Source organism: Lactuca serriola, chromosome 5, assembly GCF_051521515.1.
Source record: "Lactuca serriola cultivar US96UC23 chromosome 5, Lser_US96UC23_V15, whole genome shotgun sequence".
Taxonomy (NCBI): domain Eukaryota; kingdom Viridiplantae; phylum Streptophyta; class Magnoliopsida; order Asterales; family Asteraceae; genus Lactuca; species Lactuca serriola.
In genome coordinates, this window is record NC_136412.1 from 311,000,824 (window position 1) to 311,026,933 (window position 26,110).

Below are 26,110 nucleotides of genomic sequence, written 5' to 3' on the forward strand. Positions count from 1 at the left end.
AGATGGAAAACTAGTTTATAACCCGTGGAAACCACGGTTACAAAATTAATTAAATATTCATAGTAAAAAATTCAAAATTATTAATCAATTATTTTATATAAAATTTTAAATACATTATTAATTAAGAGATTCTTTTATTAGTTATGTAAAATTATAATTATTGATTCAAATAAATATGTGGAATTAATTTATCATATATATTAGACTCTTTTTATTTGTGAACTAATGAAAACAATAATATAAAATTTAAAATTTAAAATAAAGAATAAATAGATTGACAAATAACATCACATTAATTAGGAGGTTTAATGAATTTAAAATAGAAAATTAATAGAATGACAAGTGGTATCATATTAATTAGGAGTTCTAATATTATGACACTTGGCAAAAAGACTACTCTTTTATTAGTATAGAGATTAACTCCACATATTTATTTGAATCAATGATTATAATTTTACATAATTAATAAAAATATCTTTTAATTAATAACTTATTTAAAATTTTATATAAAATAAATTATTAATAATTTTGAATTTTTTACAAGTTTAATAATTTTGTAACCGTGGTTCCCACGGGTTATAAACTAGTATTATTTATAAAAGGTTGTTAAAAATGTATATTTTTAATATATTATTATAAATAAATAACTTTAGCGATAAGGTTTGAAAGTAAAAGAATTAAAAATTTGAAGGTTTAATATATATTATATACATATATTGAAAATCAATACTTCTGTGAACAGAGTACTTGTACAGTTTCATACTTTCACCACTTTAATTTATACATAATGACTATATCGTCCCGTGAAGTTTTGACCATCTTATTTCGTAACCCACAAACCCACCGCCATCACTTTGCAAATTCTTCCACCCCTTTCTTCTTCATTTCCACGACTTTCTTTCTTCATCCAAGAATTTAGGAATTCAATTTGTCTCGGTAGGAACCGCCAACGCAATATTGCCGCTATCAAATACCCACCAACAAACGACTGTACTGTGTTGCTGTGGAGAATTTGGTATATTTATTATGATTTTCCGTTCAATTTCTGTTCAACATCTCTTTAATTTCTGTTCTTTCTGATCCTCCCGACAACTTCTCATCCAATAATTTAGGAATTCGATTTCTCTCAAGAACTACCGACTGCATTGTATTGCCACCACTAATCAATTTCTCTCAACAGGAGCCGCCAACGCAATATTGTCGCCACCAAATACCCAACAAAAAACGCCTGTACTGTGTTGCTGTGAAGATTTTGGTATGTTTTATTATGATTTTGTGTTCAATTTCTATTCAATTTATGTTCACTTTCTGTTCTTTCTGATCCTCCCGACAACTTCTCATCCAATAATTTAGGAATTCGATTTCTCTCAACAACAACCACCTGCGTTGTATTGCCACCACCAAACGCCCGCCAACAACCGGTTGTACTGTGTAGCAGTGAAAATTTTCGGTATGTTGTATCTTCTTTCAATTTCATTATGATTTTAGGGTTCGATTCCTCTCCTCTCTGATCTTTTGTGTTCTTTGAGCGATGTCTCCGACTTTGTGGGTTTGAGATTTCCGACGATTTCCTGTCCAAGAAATCAGGATTTTGAATTTATGTCATCAACCACGTCTGCTCTAAATTGCCACCACCAATCGCCTGTGGTCTGTTGTATGAAATTTCGGTATGTCATATATTGTCTCTAATTGATTTTGATTTTTTGCTTGATTAGTCTCGGTTCTACTGTTTTTAGTGCACTGCCTCCCATTCTTATTTTAGGAAAAAGAAATGGAACTTAATTTCATTTTAGTCGTGTATACTTTAAGTCATTTAAAAGAAAAAAAATCAAACCTGCATCTTTAGTTTTTGACAAGCTAAAAAACTATTTATCTGTAATTGTTTGTGCTTCTGATAGAAAGTAATCAATAGCAATGACCCATGCATTTTTAATGTTCTTCAATAAGAGAATTCATTAAGCTTCTCTTCAAGTGTACATTATTATTAACATTTCAGTCTTGGTAAAAACTGATAACAACTTTGGGCTTCCTTTGAGGGCAAAATTGTCAAAAAAATATTGATGACTTGAAGCCTAAAGTTTTTACTTCAGAAGTAGCTAAAAGACTTATATTTTTGTTGTTAAATGCTATCTTAGGTTGTTTCTATGGTAAAAATGATGACATTCAAATGTTTTTTAGTTAAATAGATAAACTAAGTAATTGTATTTTAACAATTGTTTCTTGATATTCCTAAAAGTATACATTAAGCACCAGGTAAAACATTTGAAACAAAACATGGGTTAAGTTTCCATCTTTTTTAAGTTTGTTTTGAGGTCATGAATATCATGGTCTCATCTTGGAATATATATATATATATATATATATATATATATATATATATATATATATATTGGTTCAAAATATTTATTGCTAAGAGTGATCTGTTGTTATTGCACTACATATACTCCAAATATTTTTAAAAAAAAATCAATCTAAGGCACAACTACATATATTCCAAGATGACATCATGATATTCAAAACATAAGTTTTATAAAAAATTTGAAATCGTTTTTTAACATATGAAAAAAAAACTTCCAGTGAAATAATAAGAACCACAAAAAGTTTATATGTTTAACTAAAAAAGCATTGTTTTTTTTCATATGTTGAAAAGGATTTCAAATTTTTTATAAATGTTATGCTTTGAATATCATGATCTCAAGATAACATTAAAGAACAAAAATATAAGTCTTTTAGCTACTTCTAAAACAAAAACTTTAGGCTTCAAGTTAACAATATTTTTTGACCGTTTGTCCTGAAAGGAAGCCCAAAGTTCTTATCAGTTTTTACTAAGACTGAAATGTTAATAACATGAAATCAATAGTTATCACACAATCAAAAACTTCTATTATTTGCGAAAAACTAATTGTATGTTGAAAAAAACATAGAAAAAAGAGGGAAAATTAAGCAAATTATTAACCTGGGACGTATAAGTCATACATTTTTTTTTGACCATTTTGCCCTCAAAGAAAACTCAAAGTACTTATCAGTTTTTACTAAGACTGAGATGTTAATATAGTCTCTGATAACTAATAAGGAATAATGATTTTTGGATAGACCTAAAAACTAATGTGAAAACACATAAGTGGTAAACTACTATTAGTCATTGTGGCATAAACTTTTTAAAAACTTATCCTTATATTAATAGTTTGTTACAATAATGGTTTTTGTGGCATAATTTTAAAAAGAAATGGTCCTTATATCAATAGTTTGTTACAATAATGGTCCTTGTGGCAAGAATCAGTTACAAAAATTGTCCTTATGGCAAGAATCTGCTATAAAAACGGTCCATGTATCAAAATATGTTACAAATACATCCCAGGTTAATAATTTGCTTAATTTTCCTTCTTTTTTCTATGTTTTTTTCAACATACAATTAGTTTTTTCGCAAATAATAGAAGTTTTTGTATGTGTGATAACTATTGATTTCATGTTATTAACATTTCAGTCTTAATAAAAACTGATAAGAATTTTGGGCTTCCTTTCAGGGCAAAATGGTCAAAAAATATCGATAACTTGAAGCCTAAAGTTTTAGTTTTAGAAGTAGCTAAAAGATTTATAAATTTTTGTTTAATGCTATCTTGAGATCATGATATTCAAAGCATAAATTTTATAAAAATATTTGAAATCGTTTTTAACATATGAAAAAAACAACTCATTCCAGTGAGATAATAACAACCACAAAAAAGTTTATCTGTTTAACTAAAAAAGCATTTCATTGTCATCATTTTTAATACAGAAACGACCTAAGATAGCATTAAACAACAAAAATCTAAAATTGTTACCTACTTCTAAAACAAATACTTTAGGCATCAAGTCATCGATATTTTTGACCATTTTGCCCTCAAAGTACTTATAAGGAATAATGATTGTTTGAAAAACCTAAAAACCAATGTGATGTTAAAATAGAAAACTCAAAGTACTTATCAGTTTTTGACCATTATCTTTTTAAATACTAATTTGTGAATATTCACTAAAAACTATGTCACCTTAGGATGAACATATACAAAACAATTATTGTAATCTTTTATTGTATCTATAAATTTGTTTGATATCAAATAATATTTAGTTTTCAATTTGTTGTTTTTATTGTGTTTATTACTCATGAACTTTATTATCCTATTTTACTTTGTAATTACATCGTACCCTTTCACTATAATAAATTTGTTACAAATTGGCACTTGTGGCAACAAGTTGTTACAAAAATGGTTCCTTTCTCACTTATCTGTTACAAAAAAAGTCTCATGCCTTTCTCCTTAAAACTCCTATAGATGATAGCTCAAACATATCATCACTTGTCAAGACGTCCATCTGTTCAACTTTTATTTTAAATGTAGTTGACATGGTATCGTGACTTTGATCTTCGTGCCAACAAAAATAAGGATTTATCCTTCATATAACCCTTTTGACACGAACTTTGCATTCTCTTGCACAAAAGGTTGTTCTTCTCTATAATTTCTGAAATGAGAACACTTACAGATCTCCTCAACCCTCATGTGCATAAGTTGCATCATAAATATAAAACATTATCTTATGTAAAGTTAACAAAATTATCAAATACACTACTAATATAACCATTCTAGTCAATGGAAACAATTATCATATATTTAATAACAGTTATAATTGAAGCTTTTACCATTTACGAAACATGCAAAAAAAACAACTATCATGACCCGTGGTTACACACAGGTTCAAACACTAGTTATTATTATAAGTTGTGGGGTGTTGAATAAAAATAATTGATAAATGCCCATAGATTGAAGATGAGGTGATGTGATAGCACAAAATTCCATGCAATACACGAATCCATTCGTGTATTTAGGAGTACCCTAAAATTGAGCAGTTATTGACATGAAGAAAAGATAATGACTATTTGTCTGATAGGGTTAATGATCAATGAGTGACACAATTGTGCTTCCTATTGAAATTTGTGCAACATAATTAGTACAAGAACCTATCAATGTAGAACAAGGATTTTACATGAAGGAGATTGACGTTGGATGTATTTTATATCTGGAAAATATAATAAAGCTTTTAAGGCTGTGATTTTTTTTCTTTTTTATTAAGTACAAAATAGATTAATTATCTTATGGATCAATGATGCAAATAGTTGTATGATAAAAGACTCTTTTTAAACTGAATGTATCGAGTGAAAAATAGTAAATGATCATAATACCTTAATAAAAGTTATAGATGACAAAGTAAAAATACTTGAAATAATTAAATTTTTTTATTTAGGGATAATTTTATATATGCCCTTCTTAAACATTAAAATATCATATTTACCTAACTTAATTTCTAAATATCATATTTACTCTTCATAAAATTTCTAAATATCATATTCACCCTTCATAAAATTTCAAAATATCATATATGTCCTTTTTAAACATCAAAATATTATATATGTCATTCTTAAATATCAAAATACTGTATATGTACTTTTTAAACATCAAAATATCAATAATAATATCTAAAATATCCTACATCTACAACATGATAATAATCAACAACAACAAAAACTAAACAATCAAAATATACATTCCATAGAAAGGGTTGAAGATGAATCCTTTTGTCTGTAAAGAGGTCGACATTCCAACAATTTAGAAGTTCACATTCCATTATCATAGACGTAAGAATAATATGGTTAAATTTCTTAATTATAATAATAATTCTAAGGTATAAAAAATGATTATAAAATATTAAAAACATTATAAAAAAAGATTTGGGCAAATATGATATTTTGAAGGTTTATGAAGAGTAAATATGATATTGAGAATTTAAACTGGAAAAATATGAGAAATTAAACTGGACAAATATGATATGGTGAGATGGAACTAATAAAGGTCTCCAAAGTTTATATTGAGGAAATTAAGTAATCTAAGCATTTTTTTAGGTTTTTTTAATATATATATATATATATATATATATATATATATATATATATATAGAGAGAGAGAGAGATAGGTTCATGTGTTTTAAGTAAGTATTGTGTTATTGTATGTATAAATGTGTACCAATCATTCTTAAAAGGGTATTAATGTAATCTTACAATATCATTTATATTTTCCGAGTTAATTAAAGTATGATTGATATCAATCAAATTCCTAAATATCAGGCTATTAAATATGGATTACATCAACAAAAATAGCATATATATATATATATATATATATATATATATATCGTATACGTTTTATTCCATTGCAGATTCATCGTTCATCATCTTCAGATCATTTTTCTTATTCTGATATTTCGTTAATGGAGGTATGTTGGTCATGAACGTTTTTACTTTGATAGTGTTGTATTATCGTTTATCATATGAATATAAATTTTGTTATATTCATAGTTCAGTATAATCGTTTATTAGATTCATTTCATATTTGTTATTTATGATATTTCAGTGATGAATTTCATATTTTGAATTTTATTCTTGTGTTTTTCAGAACAAATATAATATTGATAACATTAAGAAGGACTTTTCTGATAACAATGATTGGAATGTCAATCAATGCCAAGTGCATCAAGATTGGAAGGAATTAAGAAGATGTGGGATTTGTTTTGGTGTTGGTCATGATAGGAGGAACTGTCCTCAAGCAAGGGTCAAGAGAGAGTAGATGTTTAGTTCGTCAACATATTTTAGGAATTAAATAATGTTTTCAATTTAGTCTTATCAGATTTTATGGAGTTTTATTTCAGTATAATAATAATATGGATTCATGGATTATAGGAGTTTCTCCTTGTAAGTTTATGTTTTCATTCAACTAATATTAATAAATTTCATTTTAAGTTTTATTAAAATTCCATATGTAACATCCGGATTTCCAGGTATTATATTTTATCATTTATTTTTGGAGTTAAGAGAGGGACTTGACGAGTTGACGCCTGGACTCGTCGAGTAGGATCGTGATTCGTTGACTGATAAATGAAGGGACTCGATGAGTCAGTAAGGGTGGACTCGACGAGTCCGTGCTAACGAATGAAACCCCTAAATTCCCGGGCCTGTGCCCTATTTAAAGGACCTTATAGCCCTTATTTGCGGCTACCAGTCCAGAGAGAGATACCTTATTGATCTTGAGCGAGTTGTGAGAGAGTTTGAGCCTCTTTGATCATTTTTGGTGTGATTTTGCAAAGGAGAAAGTGTTTCCAGCAAAGGGAGGTTAAGAGGATTGCATTTCATGGGTTTTCAGCTTGGATCTTCAATTTTGAGGTAGCTATTCGATCCTATTCTTGTGTTTTGCTTAAGGGCATTGAATCTAGGGTTTTCTATACCCTTTTATGGCTTGTTTAGTTGAGTATAGTGTCCCATTGAGTGCTAAACTCTAGATCTGGACCTTTTGAGGTCCAAAGAGCCTGAACCATTCTGCTTTTTGTGGTTCCATGGAGGAAATGGACATAGGTTGCCATGTTAGAAGGGATTTCACCAAAATAAACCTTGGGTGCAATGCATGTGTAGCAAGATTCGACCTTTACGTGGTTATTGGTCATGGGGAAGTCAGATCTATAGATTAGAGAAGCAGATCTGAACTCAGGAGGACAGATGAGTGTTGTCATGGGAGCAACTCGCCGAGTTCATAAGTGGACTCAACGAGTCGAGTCGGGGTTGCCCCGCGATTCGTTGCTGAGTAGCCCGGCGAGTGGAGAGGGAACTCGTCGTGCCAAGTGAGGCTTAGAAGGATTCAGAGGACCAGTGTGGACTCGCCGAGTCGCCCGAGTGCACTCGACGAGTCTGGTCAAAGTTTGACCGTTGACTTCGTTGACTTTTAGGGATTAGTCAATGCTTGTACTTTTGAGCCATTATAGGGGTAGAATGTTCTTTTACCCTTCTTAGAGAACTTAGAGGGGAATTATTCTAGCCTTTGAAAGTCATATTGATTAGAGTAATTATTTATGTGATTAGGCGGAGACTAGTTCAGTATTTCCGAGTTCGAGATTCTTCTAGATTTCCTGAGGTGAGTCTTCTCACTATACTTTACCTTAAGTGGTAATTAGAGTTATGTAATAGAGTATCTTTTATGCTATTTATGTGACGTGTTGCACCACATTATTTCTATGTGATTTATGTTGTGTGTATATCAGAGTTTACAGAGTTAGGACCGAAAGGTCCACATGGTTAGGACTAGAGGGTCCACAAAGTTAGGACCAGAGGGTCCATAGAGTTAGGGCCAGAGGGCCCATAGAGTTATAGCATCGAGAGGCTATTATGTGTTATATGTGGTATTTTGGGGAACTCACTAAGAAATTATGCTTACAGTGTTGTGTTATGTGTTTCAGGTACCAGTAAGAATCGCGGGAAGGCGCCGGCATGATCAATACACACATGAGGAGTTTTTATACATTATGATCTTGGGTTGTGTTTCTATGGATTGATATGTGATGCAATGAGATTTTTATAATATTTATGAATGAAAGTATGTTTTTAAAAATGTGAAAAATTGTTTGAAAAATTACGGTGTTACAAGTTGGTATCAGAGCCTTGGTTTGAGGGATTCGGATGCACCTTCGAGCGCATTTGAACTCAAACTGAGAATTTGAGGAATTTTTTGAAATAAAACAAAATTTTTCTAAAAGAGTAAAAAGGTTTTGAAAAGATCAGAGCAGAGCAGTGTGTACGATCAGCCAGCGCCCGAACGGTGATTTCCTAAAATACCCTTATATTATGTGTTATGAGATATGAGGTAATATGTTATGCATGATAAAGTAGGCTAGGTATTCCTATTAGGACTAGAGTGACCTGATTTGTGATGCATTAGCCTAGGGGTTTTGCTGCTAGGAGATGCTTGAGAGTAAGTAGACAGTAACGAGGAGCTTATGAGAGATTTGCTAGAGAGTAGACTATGCATTAGGGATGAGCAAAACCGGGTAACCGCCTATTTCAAAAAATAAACCAATAACCAAGTAATGTTAACATACATCTAATATTTAACGGTTAACAAATGAATGGAAGTAGCATATGCTTAAAGATGCTTAACAGTTAACAACATCAGTTAACCAACTCATCTCAGTTAACAGGTTATCAATTCATATGAGAGAAATTTGAAATTGAAATTAGGGAAAATTGAAATTGAATACCAACTGATCTTAGTTAACCATTAACAATTAACAATTTAACAAGTTCTTGTAACATATGCAAAGCAATGGAACCGAGCAATCATCGTCATAAAAATCTAACATATGCAATAATCGAATGGAAGTAACCGATGCTATCATCGACAAAAAATCTAACACATGCAAATCCATGGAACTAACCTTGAACAGGAAGATGCGATTGCGCCGATTGAGCAGAAAAATACAATGAAGAAGAAGAACTACCCGGGATAGGATGTTGCAAACTCGATTACTCAACAATACTCACAAGAGGGTTACGTGAAGTGAACGTGAACTGATGAGCATTCAATATTTTGAAGAACGACTGAACAAGAACCAGAGTCAAGATCATTCAACTCACGAATGAGAACGAGAGTAGAGAGTAGAGGTTGTGAAAGTGTCGGCGTTTTTAGAATGAATTCAAGAAAAAAAAACCCTAACTAGTCTTACGTCATTGACCTAAAGTAAATAACATTTTTATTTTTTAAAAACAAAATCATATATATATATATATATATATATATATATATATATATATATATATATATATATATATATATATATAGTATTTGCTTTAGAAAAGGCGGGTACCCGCCGGTACCGGTTCCGGGTACCCGGTATTGGAACCAGAACCGACGGTTATCCAGCGGGTAATGGTTTTAAGAAATTGAGAATTGGAACCGGAACTGATTTAGGCGGTTCCGACACTTTGGGAACCGGAACCGGAACCGCTTAAGGCAGTTCCGGTTCCAGAACCGGCAGTTCCGAGGCGGTTCCGGTTCCGAAAGCAGGTACCCGCTTTTTCTGCTCATCCCTACTATGCATAGTGAGAGTAGAGTACTTGGGATTTGGGATCCTATGAGGATGACTTGGGGTGAATATTGATGCAGTGTGGATGGTAGTGTTTGGCCCTTACTACTGAAGACACCAGAGCAATGCGTAGCCCAAGTAAGAATCCTTGGGGTACCAGGGAATGAGTAGGGTTGAGTTATCGAGTGCGAGTATGCTCGAGCGCGTATCTAATATTTTTGTGTTGTATTTCAGAGACATCATGGTTGGGACACGCCATAGACCAGAGACCAGCGGGGTGAGTGATGAGGAGCTCCGCCAAATTATCCATGAGAAGGTGGCTACGACTATCCGCGTAGAGATTCCAGAGATTTTCGGGTCTATTAAGACCACACTGATTGAGACTTTTGATGAGAGATACGCAACGGTTACTGAGGCTGCAGCTACCGTAGTTGTTGTTGCTGTCAGACCTCAGGGTGGTGATTCGTTGCTGTTCCAGGAGTTTAGCAACATGAAGCTGTTGGATAAGGTGTCTAAGTCCATAACTATTTCTGGTATGTATTTGACCCGACCCGACATGGTCCATTTGGGTTGCATGGCATCATGCAATTGAATAAACTAAATGAGAGAAATAACACTTATGGTTTATTAATATATTATAAGTTCTAATATATTAATAATATTATTTAATTAGTTTTGATCAAGAATTAATTTATAATTAATTAAGTGATCAAAAGATAACTAATTAGATATATGGCTAGATTATGTAAATCTTCCATATCTTATATAGTGGGCTAAGAGGCTCCATGGATTGCCAAGTTGGGTTTCACCCATAGGATGCTCCATGGAGTTAACCCATGGATCAAGAAATGAAGAGTCATGTTACATTAGGGTTTACCTAATGCAACACACTATATAAGTAATGTGTTTCTCCCCAAAATCGGCTACACTAACTAGAAGAAGAGGGCTTAGCCGATTTTGCAAGTGTTAGAGTTTTCTCTCAAGTTTGTTCATTGCATTTGGTGTTGTGTGAAGCATTTGAGGCATCACACTTGAGGTGCTAGGCTCACAAGGTTTTAAGGAACACTTTCAACAACAAGGTATGTAGTTCTATCTTTCATTCAAAGAAAAATTGTTCCCCATGTATGATAGATAGGAACATAACCTTGGAAATCAACTTTGCATGATAATTAGACAAACATAGATCCAAGGTTATTAGGGTTGCATGTACACTTAGGAAGTGTTAGAATGCTCAAATCCCATCAGTGGTATCAGAGCCTAGGCTTGTTTGTTGATTATTTGTGCAAACTGCTTAAAAAATTCAATTTTCTGCTTTCTGCTCGTATGAACTCGCCGAGTCCATGGGGGACTCGACGAGTCCATGACCAAATGCAAGCTACTCGTTGAGTTTGTTCTTGCACTTGACGAGTAGAGGCTGTAGTTTTCAGAATTTCGACTTTTGTTGCTGGAAATGGACTAGAAACATTACCCTAAATTGTTTTGGTACTTGAAAACATGTTTTAGATGGTATAATGTTTATGCTAATCCATTTACAATGACAATTATCAAAATTACAAGTGTTTAAGTGTAATTTTTTATTCTTGAAAATGTTCATATTCATGTTCTTGTGTCTTATGATGTTTAGATGATCATAGGAATTGTTTGTAACCTATGTGGTAGAATAATTCATGATCATTATGTGTTTTAATGGAGTCCATAACATGTCCTCAAGTTATGGAAAACCAAAAGTCACTTTGTTAAAAGCCATTAAAAGAACACATGAGTTATAAAAAATGAAGAGTCTTCATTTTTTAATACTCTATTAGCTCATAAGTTACAAGAAATGAAAAGTTTTGAAAGTTTACAAAACTTGCCCTTAAGTTTTGGAACAAGTAAAGTCTTGATTAAAACTTTAGTTCCAACCCTTAGAATTTTAAAAGTTAAAATTCAACCATTATACTTTATAATATTATAAGTTAATAATATATATATATATATATATATATATATATATGTATGTATAAGATCAAGTCGTCTTACCGCTAGTACGCCTCATTCACGAAGTCGGTCTATAAGGGGGTATAAGGTTGTTGCCTATAAAATGGCAACTTAATGGGTGTCCACTCTCACCCACCGCTTCCTAGATCAGTGGAGGGGCGTTAGCCGAACGGGTAGGGCAAGGACTTATAAATTCTCATTAAAAGTATGATGAATATATTAAAGTAACTAAATGCTTTTATTAAATTCCCAATCTTAGTTACTTTAGGAAAATGTGAATAAGGTGCTAATCCATGAAATTACACTTTACACTTTGTTTAAGTCGTTAGTGGAGCGTGTGTGGTTAATCGACACACTAACTTGAACTTAACAAGGTAGGTAAAGGGTGACTTAATGTTTATCATAGTATCGATGAAGCGTGTGTGGTTAACCGGCACATCGATTGAGGGGTAATACTTTAAGGGTACCAAGTGATTTGCATGGTTACTTCACACCTCGTTTGTGATCCTCGGCATCCCAGTCACAAAACTTGGAGGGCACACTCGAGATTGAAACATGTCATTGAAAAGTTCAGTGAATCTCAAAGAATCTAGGAATTTCTAAGAACCTATTAAAAACCTAATATTAATATTTCGTTTTTCATGGTGGAAATTGGTGAATCGTCATTCACCTACCTTTCAAATATGTTATTACTTAGATTACGGCATACCTCTTCTAAGTATAATATATTGTGATTGGGTCCTAGCCTTAATATTACATTTGGGTGCATTATTAAGGACTATCTTAATATCTAAACTAAATCTTTCTTCTTTTCAGATGTCTGCAAACACTGCTGCTTCTGGCTCTAATTCTAATGGCTCATTTTCTCTAATGAATTTGTGTGGGAAAGTCACTTTTGATGTGTCCAACTTTAATGAATGGATCAGAAACATCCGAGTGATTACCCGGTACGAGGACAACGAATATGTTCTTGATAAGGAGCTTAAGGAGATTGATGAGACAGTTGCTACTCCTCAAGAGATCGTTGACTAAGGTGGCATGCATCATGATGGCTACTATGACAACTGATCTCCAAAAGTCCTACGAGGACTTATACCCTTTTGAAATGCACCAAGATTTGATGGAAAGATACCATCAAAGTGCAAGACAAGAGAGGTATGAAATCATCTCCTCCATGATAACAACCTGAATGAAGGATGGTGAACCCATCACGGGCCACATGTAGAAAATGCAAAGATTTGTGGACCGGTTGTTGAAGCTCAATGTGAACTTCCCCGAGGAGCTTGCAATAGATATCATTTTGCACTCCTTACCATCGTGTTATGATCAATTCCGCATGACATATCACATAAACAAGGAAGAGGTCACTCTCAGAAAACTTCAAGGACTCTTAAAGACCGCGGAAAGTGGTCTTAAGGGTAAGGCGGTTGTTACTACTCCTACTCCTACCAACTCCGCCCCTGTCTTGGCAATCGGGAAAGCACGAGGGAAGAAGAGAAAGAGTTCTTCGAAGGGTACCAAGACTAGGACCCTTGATGGCTCTTCTTCAAGTGGAACCAAGAAAGGTTTCGTCACTCCTTCTTCTAACCCAAAAGAGGCTGAATGCTTCTATTTCCATGAAAAGGCACATTGGAAGCGGAACTGCCTAAAGTACCAGCAAGATGTGAAGGATGGGAAATTTAAACCCAACCATGCAGGTATTTACACTATCTTATCTAATAACTCACCCCGTTCTAACTCATGGGTCCTTGATACCGGTTGTGGTATTCATATATGTTCTGATTTGTAGGGACTAAGAAGAAGTGAGAATGTGGAGCAAGGAAGAATAAACTTGATCATGGGAAACAGGAAAGCTTCACTTGTCACCAAGATTGGAGTTTATACTTTATCGCTAAGTAATGGGTTTAGTTTAGATTTGAATAAATGTTGTTATTCTCCAGAAATGGCAAGAAACATTATTTCCTTTCATGCATTGTATAAACAAGGTTTCACCTTTTCATTTGATAATGAAGTTGGTTCGATTAATGTTTTCTTTAATAATGTTCTTTATTTTAAAGCATTACCTTGTGATGGCGTGTATGAAACTGTATTTGTGGTTGATAACTTAGGAAATAATGTATTGTGTATTGATTCTATTAATAATAATAACTTGGATAAAGCATCATTATGGCATTGTCGTCTTGGACATATAAGCAAGAAACGCATAGGCCAACTCCAAAAGGATTGAGTCTTGGAGTCATTTGACCTAAAGTCAGATGATAGTTGCGATTCATGCTTACTTGGAAAAATGACAAAGTCACCCTTCACAGGTTCCTGTGAGAGGGGTGAAGGTTTGTTGGATCTTGTACACACGGATGTGTGTGGACCCTTCAAACATGCCACAAGGGATGCTAATCGTTATTATTTGACTTTTACTGATGATTACAGTAGATATGGATATGTCTACTTAATCATGCATAAGTCAGAGACTTTCGAAAGGTTTAAGGAATTTAAACAGGAAGTCGAGAATCAATTGGGCAGGAACATTAAGATGCTACGATCCGATCGAGGTGGTGAGTATCTTAGTTCAGAGTTCCTCGACTATCTTAGGGAATGTGGGATTGTCTCACAATTGACACCTCCCAGAACACCGCAGTTGAATGGTGTGGCTGAGAGGCGTAATCGAACCTTGTTGGATGTGGTTCGTTCCATGATGAGTCGAGCTTCGCTACCAATCTAATTCTCGGGGTATACCTTAGAGACTGCCGCCCATATACTTAATCTAGTTCCTAGAAAGAAAGTTGCCAAAACTCCTCACGATATGTGGACTGGTAAAGTACCCAAACTAGACCACATCAAGATTTGGGGTTGTGAGGCTTTCTTGAGACGTGAGACTCATGATAAGCTTGAACCCCGAAGCGAGAGGTGTATTTTCATCGGCTACCCACATAAATCCTTTAGTTACCTCTTCTATGTTGTAGTAGTAGGGGTGAAATAGTCCCCGTAACCGGTTGAGATAAACCGGAGGGGTAGGTCGGACACCTTAGTATGTCTGACAGGGGTAGGTTAGGCACCCCAGTATGCCTAGCAGGGGTAGGTTGAGCACCTCGATATGCTCAGCAGGGTAGGTCAGGCACCCAGATATTCCCGACATGGGGTACGTCTGGCACCCCGGTATGCCGACAGTATGTGTATTGTATGGTATATGGTATGATGGGGTAACTCACTAAGCTTTGTGCTTACGGTTTTTAGTTTTGGTTTTAGGTACTTCGTTTTCAAAGGAAATGAGCCTGCTCGATCGCAGCACATCACACTATATTTTTGCACATGAGATCTTGAGGATTACACTCTGATATTGTTTTATGATAACATGTTCTGGTTATTTCTACTTTGGTTTTGACATGGGATGTTATTATGGATGCTTCTATACTAATTGGTTTTATAATAACTTAATTAAAAATAAAAAATTTGGTCTTGAATTTTGGGATGTTACAAAAATAATAATAATAATTACTTCTTGGGGTTCCGAGTTTATTATTTAATTACTCTATTTTAAACGAGATGTTACATTTACCTTTAAAATCCCCCCTTTACTCAAGACCTTTCACATTTGCCTTCTTTCCTTACTTTTGTTGTAGCGACTCAGGCATTTTGTGATTTTTTCTTTTTCATCACTCATCCATTCTTAATGATGAATCGTTACAGTAGAGTCCCTATCGTAGAGGAATTTCGACTACTGCTAGAAAATTTTGGTTTCTTGTCGGAGCATGGCGTGATGGTTACGGTGAAGAGATCATCGATCTATGACTGCCCTCGAGGGAAAGTGGGGGTTCCTGCTCCTCTGTTTGAAGAGAGGTTACGCCTGCCAACATCTAACTTCTTTGATATGATCGTGCACCACTACGACTTTTCTGTTGACAAATTAACCTCAAGTGCCGTCAATAAGATCATGGGCTTCGATCTGATATGTCGGTCTCTGGGTTGTATACCTACTTATTGGGTTTTCAGTTACTTCTTTTGTGCGTCTACAAAATTTGGCATCCGCACGTTGGCAAAAAGGCGGGGCATTCACCAGTTAATCTCTGAGCAAGATAATCCGAAGAAAAATTGGCAGAGGCAATGGCTCTGGGTCAACCGAAACCTTATGGGGCTCAGGTTTCGTAAGAACCGAGACTTTCCCGACCGTCTTCCTAAGCTATCCAGGGATAACCTAGTTCTTGGCAAATGGTTGGGAAACATTACTATCATCGGGGAGAACTAGAAAGATTTCATCCTTGTCGCAATTGGCATAAGTGCTGCCTGGATGGTGCGTAGGAAGATGGCACAATTATTGTTCATGAGATGTGATACTCACTCATGTCCTTCTCCCCCCCCCCTCTTTTTTCACAAAAATAGTAAAAGAGTATTTTATTAGACTGTCTGTTCTCATGCTTGGTGTTTGTCTTTGCAGGTGTCGAAGCCGAGATTTCCTTGGTGATGGCCTTACGTGGCCATTATTGGGGTAAGCTTTGTTACCAGGAGGTTGACCTTGTGGAGATTCTTCCCCCTCTCGTATCTAAAAAATGTATGAGGAAGCTTGCTGGATTGCTCCCGGTAGAAGGAGAAAATATTGGTTCTAGCAGACTTGCCTCGTTTTCTCAACCCGGTGTTGGAGCTACTTCCCCAGCCCGTTCTCTGGCCTCTGCTTTAGCCAATATTCTTGTGGTGGGTTAAGCAGGAAAAGTTCTACTCCTATCCGGAAAAAACGAAGCGCACGCATGCTGTTGTCGTTAGACGAAGAGACCGAATCTAATGACGTGGGCCTCCTCCCTCTTAAGAGGCGAAACACTGTGTCTGTGCCCAAGCTTCTTAGCGGTATTGGGGATGTTCTTGGTGATGGGTTTTCTGCACCCGAGTGGGAAGAGATAGTATTGGTGACCAATTCTTCCAAGACATTGCCTTCTCTGTTTTTCGACTCGCTCACGACTGATCCTGGTGCCTGCTCTGCCCTTGGAGGTGCATTAGGTGTGTCAGGAGGCTTTCTTTCATCGGACACACCTTATATGGTTAAAAATGAGGATTGTGTCCCATCCCTTGGCTTCAGAAGCTTACGCTCCAGGTTGGGCGATTACTAAAGACTCATTACTTTCGGAAGACATTGCTGCTTAAGAATGGAGTTAATGTGCCCATCTTCCGGCCACAATGGAGTTGCTTGCGGCCCAAGCGGGCGCACACATGGCCGACGACCTTCGCTACGCAGCTGCTCAAACTTTTGCATGTATGGTTGTTGCCGCTGACCAGGTTTGTTGCTCTGGCATAAATGAAACCCATCTGAAAACTACGCAAGGTGTTGTTGCTAGCTTGAGGGGGAACTTTGTGATTCAAAGGTAGAATGTCGGAGGCTATCCGAGCAATATTGCATTGTGGCCTGTGAGAAGGTTGATTTGGAAGATCATGTGGTCACTCTGGAAGACCAAGTGAAGCGACTTAAAAATCGAATTCTCTAGCTCGAGAGAAGGGTGTTCTGGCGAGTGAGTTGGCCAGGTGCCAACGTCAACTGGCCCATGCCTGGGTTGACGATGTTGTTTCCCATGGAAACTTGCAATGGGTGTTGGAAAAGGGCATGGTTCGATTGATCGATAAGGTTATCGAAAGTGAGGAATTTTCCAGTAGGATCCAAGGCTTAAGGAAGGCATGCGAGGCCATTGGATTGGAAAAGGGGAAATAGTTGTCCAGTCTTCCGACGACTTCTAGTGAATCTAACGTCCTGGACCTTAACCGTGTCTCGGAAAAGGCCGAAGAGGTGGATGTTGCCCTTTCGTCCCTTGCTGAGACGGATTTTGCAGGCCACTTTCGTCTGGGGGGGTTGGACTATGACAACTTCAGTCGATTCTGTTGCAAGCCGAGTCTGGGAGGTTCTTCTTCGGACTCGTGGGACTGATTCTTGTTTGTTCCCTTTTTTTATTTTGTAATTTATCCACACTCCTTTGTATTGTATGTGTAAGAAAGATATTAGTTGCCAACGACTAAGAACTGTGTACTTTGTGCTTTGTACTTGGTATGTGAATGCTCTTCCTGTATTTTGCATTGACCGGTATTATCCTTAGACTAGGAATATTTGACATTTTTACTGTAATTCTTTTCTACATATTCCCTTGTTCTAGGGTTCGTGTTAATTAGCTAGTGTGAAATTTAGACGTCGTGCAACCGTTACTGTGGGCTTATATGCTTTCGACAACCATTAACTTGTATATTTAGTTGGGTTTCTTACGTTAACTCACGAAATGTTTTCCTATGTTCATGGCTATACTTTGAGGTTTAGTACCTGTGTTTTGGCCGAGATCGTCACCTCAAGACCTTCTACTATCTAATTTTCAGGGGAAAGGTTATGAACCTTTTTAGGACCTCTTTTTTCATGCCATTAATTAAATTTTGTACATTCTCAGCTCTGATATGTTATTGGCAAGTTTTAGGTCAATATTATCATTCTTTGCGACCTATGGTTGCATCCTTCCATAGATTTTGCTCAAGTATGGAAGGTGATCAACCGTTGTTGCTACTTGGAAAATATACACAACCTCTTTACTTTGTGTTTTTGCAAATGGTTAAACAGAATTCTAGAAAGCTCTTTCAAAGCAAAAATTATATTGACTACAAAAAGGAAAAACATGAAACATTAGACTCTAAATGTCTAAGTGCCAGGGCGCGACCCTGTTCTCCGCACTGGCAATTGGAATATGGTTATCCTATGCGGAGTTTGACCATACTCCTTTTTTTCAGCCTTTGCTTTATTTTCGTTTGGGTGCTCTGTTGTGGTTGGCCTGTCATAGCCGCGTGTCCTTTTCTCATTTCCTCCAAGTGTTCCTTGTTAACTTGGGGTTTCTTTCTTGTTCCACTACCGGGTCTTGGTGTAAATTTCTCCCATCACCGCCCGTCGAACCATCTGAGGCGTCTAGGGTGTAACCTGTCCTATTGAATGTTGTGTTTTTGAAACCGGTGTGATATTTATGTTGTTGCTTTTCTTTAATACGGACAACGTCTGCCTCTCTGGATTTCGACTGGGTATGAAAGAGCCGAATTTCATTTTCCATTGTCTGTTGGTGCTCGCACTTCCCCTTTTCCTTGGCCCCATATGAGTTGTGACTCTGGGGAGTGTCTCCCATTGACTGGGTGAGAATGATGCTTGCCTTTTTCTACGCGTGCCAATTAGTGTTGCGTTTTGCACGGTTATTCAGGGTTTTGTTGTTATCAGGGACCCTGCCTAGTTCCCCTATACAGTGGAGCTTGTGTGCTAGAGTGATTGATGCTCCGTTACTATATGTGTTGTTACCGGTGCCTGACTTCTTCATCCTACAAGGGTGTTGTTCATCTTCAATACTGGTGAAGAGTAGATTCGAGTCTCGAATCGTTCTTCGCATGGGCGTGGTTTGGCCACCGATTGCAGGTTGGATTGATGCTCCTGCTCGTGAGTAGGCATTCCCCTGTCATGTATTTTTGCTCCGGGTTCTGGCTAAACTATCTTCGTATCAATGTTTGTTTCTTTCCATGACTAGGATGTTACAAGTCGTCTGAATGTATTTATGTGCCTTTTCCTTGACTCGTTGGCCAACATTTTTGCCTCCGCTGACCGCCTCTGTCGATTCTCATTTTTCTAAAAACTTTCACTTTGACACGATCTAATTTCTTGTTTTGTTTACTGTTGGTTACTATATTCATTATTTGGCCTTGTTGCTATGACCGTCGCCGACCCATTTCCTGTGCTGAACTTAAGAATACCATGGAGGGTGGACGAAATCGCTTGTAGTTGAAAGAGTGCGAGTCGGTCCAGTAGGATATTATGTTCTATCAGACAGTCAACGAACCAAAACTCGAGTACTCGCGTTGCGTTGGCTTGTTGACCTTGACAATTGTTGTATGGGCAAGGCCCAGTGATGGTTAGTATCTCTGGCCTCTTATCATGGCCCTTTCCCCTATCTTTTTGATTTCTAGGCTGGTGTTGGTCTTCATCAAATTTTGTTCAAAGCTCTTTTGCGATGTCAATTATGTTTCCGACCAACTGCTTCTCACCGATCTCCCTTTTCAACACCGTGCATTCGGTGGTATGGTATCATGAGTTTTGCTCTTGTGGTACTCACAAAACTTAGCCTTGTCCTTGCTTTCCTTTGAAGGAGTTTTGTTGATTGCATGGATGTCTGCATGACCATTTCGGTTGTCATCTTTATTTAATGGCCTATACCTCCATGACATGTGTCTAGAGTGGCGATTGTGTTTTTTTGGTTACCTTCTTACCTCTCCTGTTGAGTTGAACTTGGTTGGGACACTGCCTCCTCTTGTTTGATGTATGTGTTGGCTACGACTTTGAGATTGGATTCCTTTCTCTCTTCTCCTTCAATTTCTCTCAAGTATTTTTCCACCCAGAACTAGAGCTCATCCTTGGATCTGGGGGTTGTTCCTTGCATCTTCTTAGATAGGGGCCCCGGGAAGCAGTCCTTGAGCGAAGGAGCCCGTCACCAGGAACTCTTCATGTCCTAGGACTTTCATGATAGCTAACGTGAACCGATCATAGTAGGCGTAGATTGACTCTCCTTCTCTTTGCTTACACATCCTCACATATTTGGCGTCCCATTTTCCTTTCCTCAAATGCATGAAGTTGTTTAGGAAAAGGTACTTCAGTTGCTCAAAATTCGAGATACTAACTGGTCTCAGAGACTTGAACCGTTTTCCTGCATTTCCTGTTAGGGTGCAAGGAAAATAGGTGTAGGTGAAGCGACGATCCATCTTAAGAGATGTCATCGTCTACTCATAGTTGTCGATGTGGTCATCTGGGTCAGAAGAAGCGTCGTATTTTGACATGTTCGATATCATCGCAGTGTGTGGGATCTCGTATTGTAGTCGTTCATGGATGAAATTAGAGTTTTCACTTTGCATGGGGTTATCCATATACGAGTATGACAAACCACCATAGGCCATATGCTATTGCGCCTGGTAGGGGTTCACGTACATCTGGTTGTACATTATTGCCGGCGAGATGTAAGGTTGATATTGTTACAAGTTTGGTTGCGTCCTAAATTGTTGAAATGCGTATTGCCCTGTTGGGTGAACTATGTACGGGTTTGCTCCCGTGTACTGTTGTGTGGACGGGTTGAATGGCTGAGTAGTCGCCATGAAATGGGTGAATTTTAGTGCTGCTGAGAAATGGACGTCAGGTCCGTAGGAGCTGGATCCCTGGTTCATCGAGGTATGCATGCCTATGACTTGCGGCTGAGACGCTTTTGGGATTGGAACCTGAGCCTGTTGTACGAACGGGTTAAACACCGGTGGTTGCTGTATGAAGAACGACATGTGGGGCATGCCTGCCATGGTGGCGTGTGGGTAGTGATGGGTTTTGGTCATAAGACATCCTATGTGCTCATACAAACCCTAATGCTTGGATCTAGGTTTCTCTATTGTACATGCTTTGAATCCAAGACTATAAACCTAATTCTAGCATATGGGAATCAATTTTAACATATAATTAGGTTTAAGATATTACCTTGATTGTTATGTAGCAATAACAATCCCAAATCTCCTTGAATTGACTTTGGAAGACTTAGAGTCACAAGTGTCACTCCTCTAATGGCTTACAAACACCATAAGCAAGTGGAGAAGGTATAAAGAGAGAGGAGAGAGGTAGAAATTCGTCCTTAGATGCTCTAGGGATCAAGTGCACGAAATTCTAAGGCCTTAGGGGTCTTTATATAGGGTTGGGATTAGGGTTTCAGTCCTTATCCTTATCTAGTTACTTGCCCATCAAGCAACCATAAGATAAGCCTTGAAAATCCCTATCTCCTGGACCTTGGACGATTTTAAGGATATCCTTATCCTTGAATTCGTCCATCCTTTAACAAGGATAACCATTTCCCTATTTTGCAACTATCACATAATTACAATTCAGCCCCTCTAGTTTAATTAATTACACTTGATCACAAAATTAATTCTTAATTAATTATTGACCAATATTAATTAAACAAATATGATTTCTCCTTTAATATATTATTCTTATAACATATTAATAAACCATAATAACCTCGCTCTTTATTTATTTCTTCAATCAAGTTGCTTTGGTGAAGGCAACCCAAAAGGATCATGCACCATCGGGTCAAGTACATACCAAAATAGTTATGGACTTAGACACTAATCCAACAGGTAGATCATTGATGAATATTGTGATTGGGGTTGGATATTGTGAAGGATCCAGGTTCCAATGCTCGAACTGTGTGCTAAGAAACAGGTATCTCTATTTTCTGTGTTGCGACAATCTGTGGAGATGTGGTTTTGATTGTTGCTTGCTGAGATGGGTTAACTGTCTGACGCCATAGACTGGCTATGTAAGTTGCTGCCGTTTCAGCTGCAGAGCTGGATGGTGTCTGTGAGACTGGCGTGCGATTGGAAGTGTGTTCTTCCTGGATGGAAACTTTCCCTCCGTCTAATGGTTGCATTGGACGCATCAGGGTTTCCTCCGTTGCCCTCGGCGTACACTAGAATTTTGCCTACCATCTTTGCTCTTTGGTTTTGTTTCATGGATGTATCGTTATGTAGATACGTCCGGATGGCGCCAAATGTTGTGATATATCGGAGATGGTTGGATTGAGATCAAGGGTGAGTGTCGAGCTGGTTCCTTCTCCTGATATCACAATACAAAGGAAAGAGATGATCGTTAGACAACTTCTGAGAGAGGCTCCCATGATGAAGCTCCGACGATCAAGTTAGACTTGATTCTGAGAGAAGATAGGGAATGTCTGAGACAAAAAGAGTCTGGTCCCCTTCCCCGTGAGGAAGAAGGGTCCCTTTATACCTGATCGAGAGGCACGTGCCTCCTAACTGATTATGTTGAGCCTTCCTTCGTGAGACGTGACATGGTGGATCCATATTGAAGGATCCTCCATCACGTCTTTCTATCTCGTCCCCCCATCAGCTAGAGGGGAATCTTCGATATAATGATGATCGTGGTTGTCGTCAGATATGCAAGTGGAGCTCTCTGATTGGTTGTATGTTTTCCGGGTATTTCTCCTGGGAAGAAGAGGTTAAGGCGCAGTTCTGCACCTTAACCACCATACCAGTGAGTCCATGCAGGAGGAGGCCCGACCATGGCCTCAGACTGGATATGACCAGACTCTAACTAGGCCAAACTTGGCGCTAGTTTGACTTTTCTTCTTTAACGTTTTTCCTGAGGGATACGTTAACACCAAGCAACATTCTTGAAGCAATGCGTACCCACCTAACAACAACTAATGAGAGTGAATTCAACTAAAAAAATCGATTATTGTAAAAACTTGCTTTCATTCATTCACAAAGCTAGTATATATATATATATATATAGGGAAGGGTTATATGGAAAATGAAGGATTAGGGCAACACATGCTTGAACCAATGAAAACATGACAACACATCACTTTAGGGTAACTACATAAATAACTTCCACAATACATTACTTGTGAATAAAGAAATGGACACGTGTCGTTTGATTATTGGTTCCAACGTATGTTGCCCTAGTTATTTGTTTTCCATAGAACTCATTCCTATATATATATATATATATATATATATATATATATATATATATATATATATATATATATATATATATATAGAACCAGGAAACGTAATCCTTATTCAAAACAAATTCTAAACAAAATCCCATAAAACATGAATGGATAAAAGGAAACAAATCATAGTAATATTATATGATAATAAAGAGATTTCTTTACTCCCCCTCTAGTTGGAGCGTGCAAGTCTTGAATGCTCAACTTGCTTAGTAAGGACTGCAGCCGAGGAGCTCCAAAAGCTTTAGTGAACAGATCAACCACTTAATGAGTCATATGAATATATAAAGGCATAATTTCTTTGGACATAACTCGTTTACAAACAAAATAACAGTCCATTTCTACATGTTTGGTGCATTCATGGAAGACTGGATTGTTGTCAATATGCCGAGCAACTTAGTTATCACAGAACAAAGACATATGACCATTTGAACAAACACTAAGATCTTTGAGTTGCCAACATAACCACAAAACTTCACTCACATTTGTTTCCATGGCTTGATATTTGACTTGAGTAGAAGATCGAGAAACAAAAGACTGCTTCTTCGTCTTCCATGAAATGGGAGCACGTCCTAAAAGCACCAAGTACAAGATTTATTTCTCCTTCTTTAGAAAGAAAGATACATTGACCCGGGGAAGACTTCAAATAACGCAATACATGAAAAGTTGCATCCAAGTGTTTTTGGTGAGGATCAGATACAAACTAACTTAATATGTTCACTGAATAAGCTATACCCAACCTTGTTGATTGAAGATAAAGAAGCCTTCTCACCAAGCGTCTATATTGATGAGGAGTGACATTAGGACAGTATTCACCTTAATCAAGCTTCAAATTTTGTTCCATGGGAAACATTGGGTCAACATCCAATCATCCCATAATCTTCGAGAATGTCCAATGTATATTTTCATTGGCTCAAAACTAGACCATCAGTTGTTCTTGCAACTTGTGTGCCGATGAAGTATTTTAAAGGACCAAGGCCCTTGATACTAAACTCCTTGTTTAAATGATATTTCGTCTGTTGAATCTTCTTCTGGCCATTTCCAACAATCACTTCATCATCAACATAAATAAGAGCTGCAACCAAGTTCCCTTATTGTTTGTAGAAGAAAAGGGAATTGTCAGCATAATATTGTTTGAAACTAACACTCAATAATGACGTAGTGAACTTTTGATACCAATTCCTCGAAGCTTGTCACAGACCATAAATAGACTTCCGAAGCTTGCACACTCTTATTTCTCCTTCCTTATCAAAGCCTTGTGGGATTTTCATGTAGATGTATTCATCCAAATCTCCATGCAGAAACGTGTTATTTACAACCACTTGATGGATGATCCAATCCTTCTTGACTGTGACAACGGGAAAGGTGTGAACTGTGACTAGTTTAGCCACTGGATAAAAGGTATCATGATAGTCCACCCCATCTTGTTGAGTAAATCCTCTGGCTACAAGACGTGCCTTATAACTTTTAACTTCTCCAGTGGGTTTTTACTTGAGTTTATAGATCCATTTAGAGTTGACTGCACACTTTCCTTTAGGTAGATCTTCAATAGTTCGGGTTTCGTTTGTTCAAGTGCTTCTATTTATCTTTGCATGGCTTCCCTCAACTTGACGCTCTACATGACATGATTGAAGTTCTTGGGCTCAACGTAAGAACAAATGGCTGCTAGAAAAGCCTTGTGAAAATCTATAAATTTATCATAAGAAACAAAATTAGCAAGATCATGTACCATCAATGCATGTTGGACGAGTGTTACTAAGGCACGGTCTACCAAAGGGGGCAATTTCACTCCAAAGTCATTTAGATGATTGGGTCGACTCTTATTTCTCTTTTCTCTCAGATTTGCACTCAGTTGTGTATCGATAAAGGCAGGAGGTACTGAAATCCTGCTCATTTTCAGGCACTATGTTTTCTTCTGATGTCATCCCATTAGCCGTCCGATCTGAATTGGAATTGACTTCATGTATTGTGTTAACACCATCGATTGGTTCATGCTTAATAAATTCTTCATCATCATGTATATTTTTGCTAAGGAAATCAGCTTCATCAATTCCAATTTTCTCTTATTTTTATATCTTGAGCTTTGAACAGGAACTCATTTTCAACAAATCTAATGTCCCTTGATACAAAATAATTATTGTCTTTGATGTCATGAACATGATACCCTTTCTACCCTTGTGGGTATCCAATAAAAATTCCTGGTCTCCCCTTCTCTTCGAACTTGTCACCTTTTGTATCTGTGTTTCTCTTGTAAACCAAACAACCAAACACTTTAATGTGATTATAGTCTGGTTTTTGGCCAAATACAATTTCACAGGGGGGGGGGGTGTTATGCTCTATTGCCTTTGAAGGCAATCTGATTATGATGTATGTGGCTGCCAGGATGCAATTCCCCCAGAATCCAACAACAAGGGTTGCTTCATATTTTAGAGTGGGTGCTATCTCAAGAATATATCTATGCTTATGTTCCACAACACTGTTTTGTTGTGGAGTGTGGGGAAAAGTGGTCTCTAGCATGATTCCTTCCTTAGCATAATAATCTTTCATTGTTAGTGATACAAACTCACCACCGTTGTCAATCCTTATTCTTTTAATTTTCTAGTCAAATTATGTTCTAACCATATTGTGAAAGTTCATTAAACAAGTTACTGCATCACTCTTGT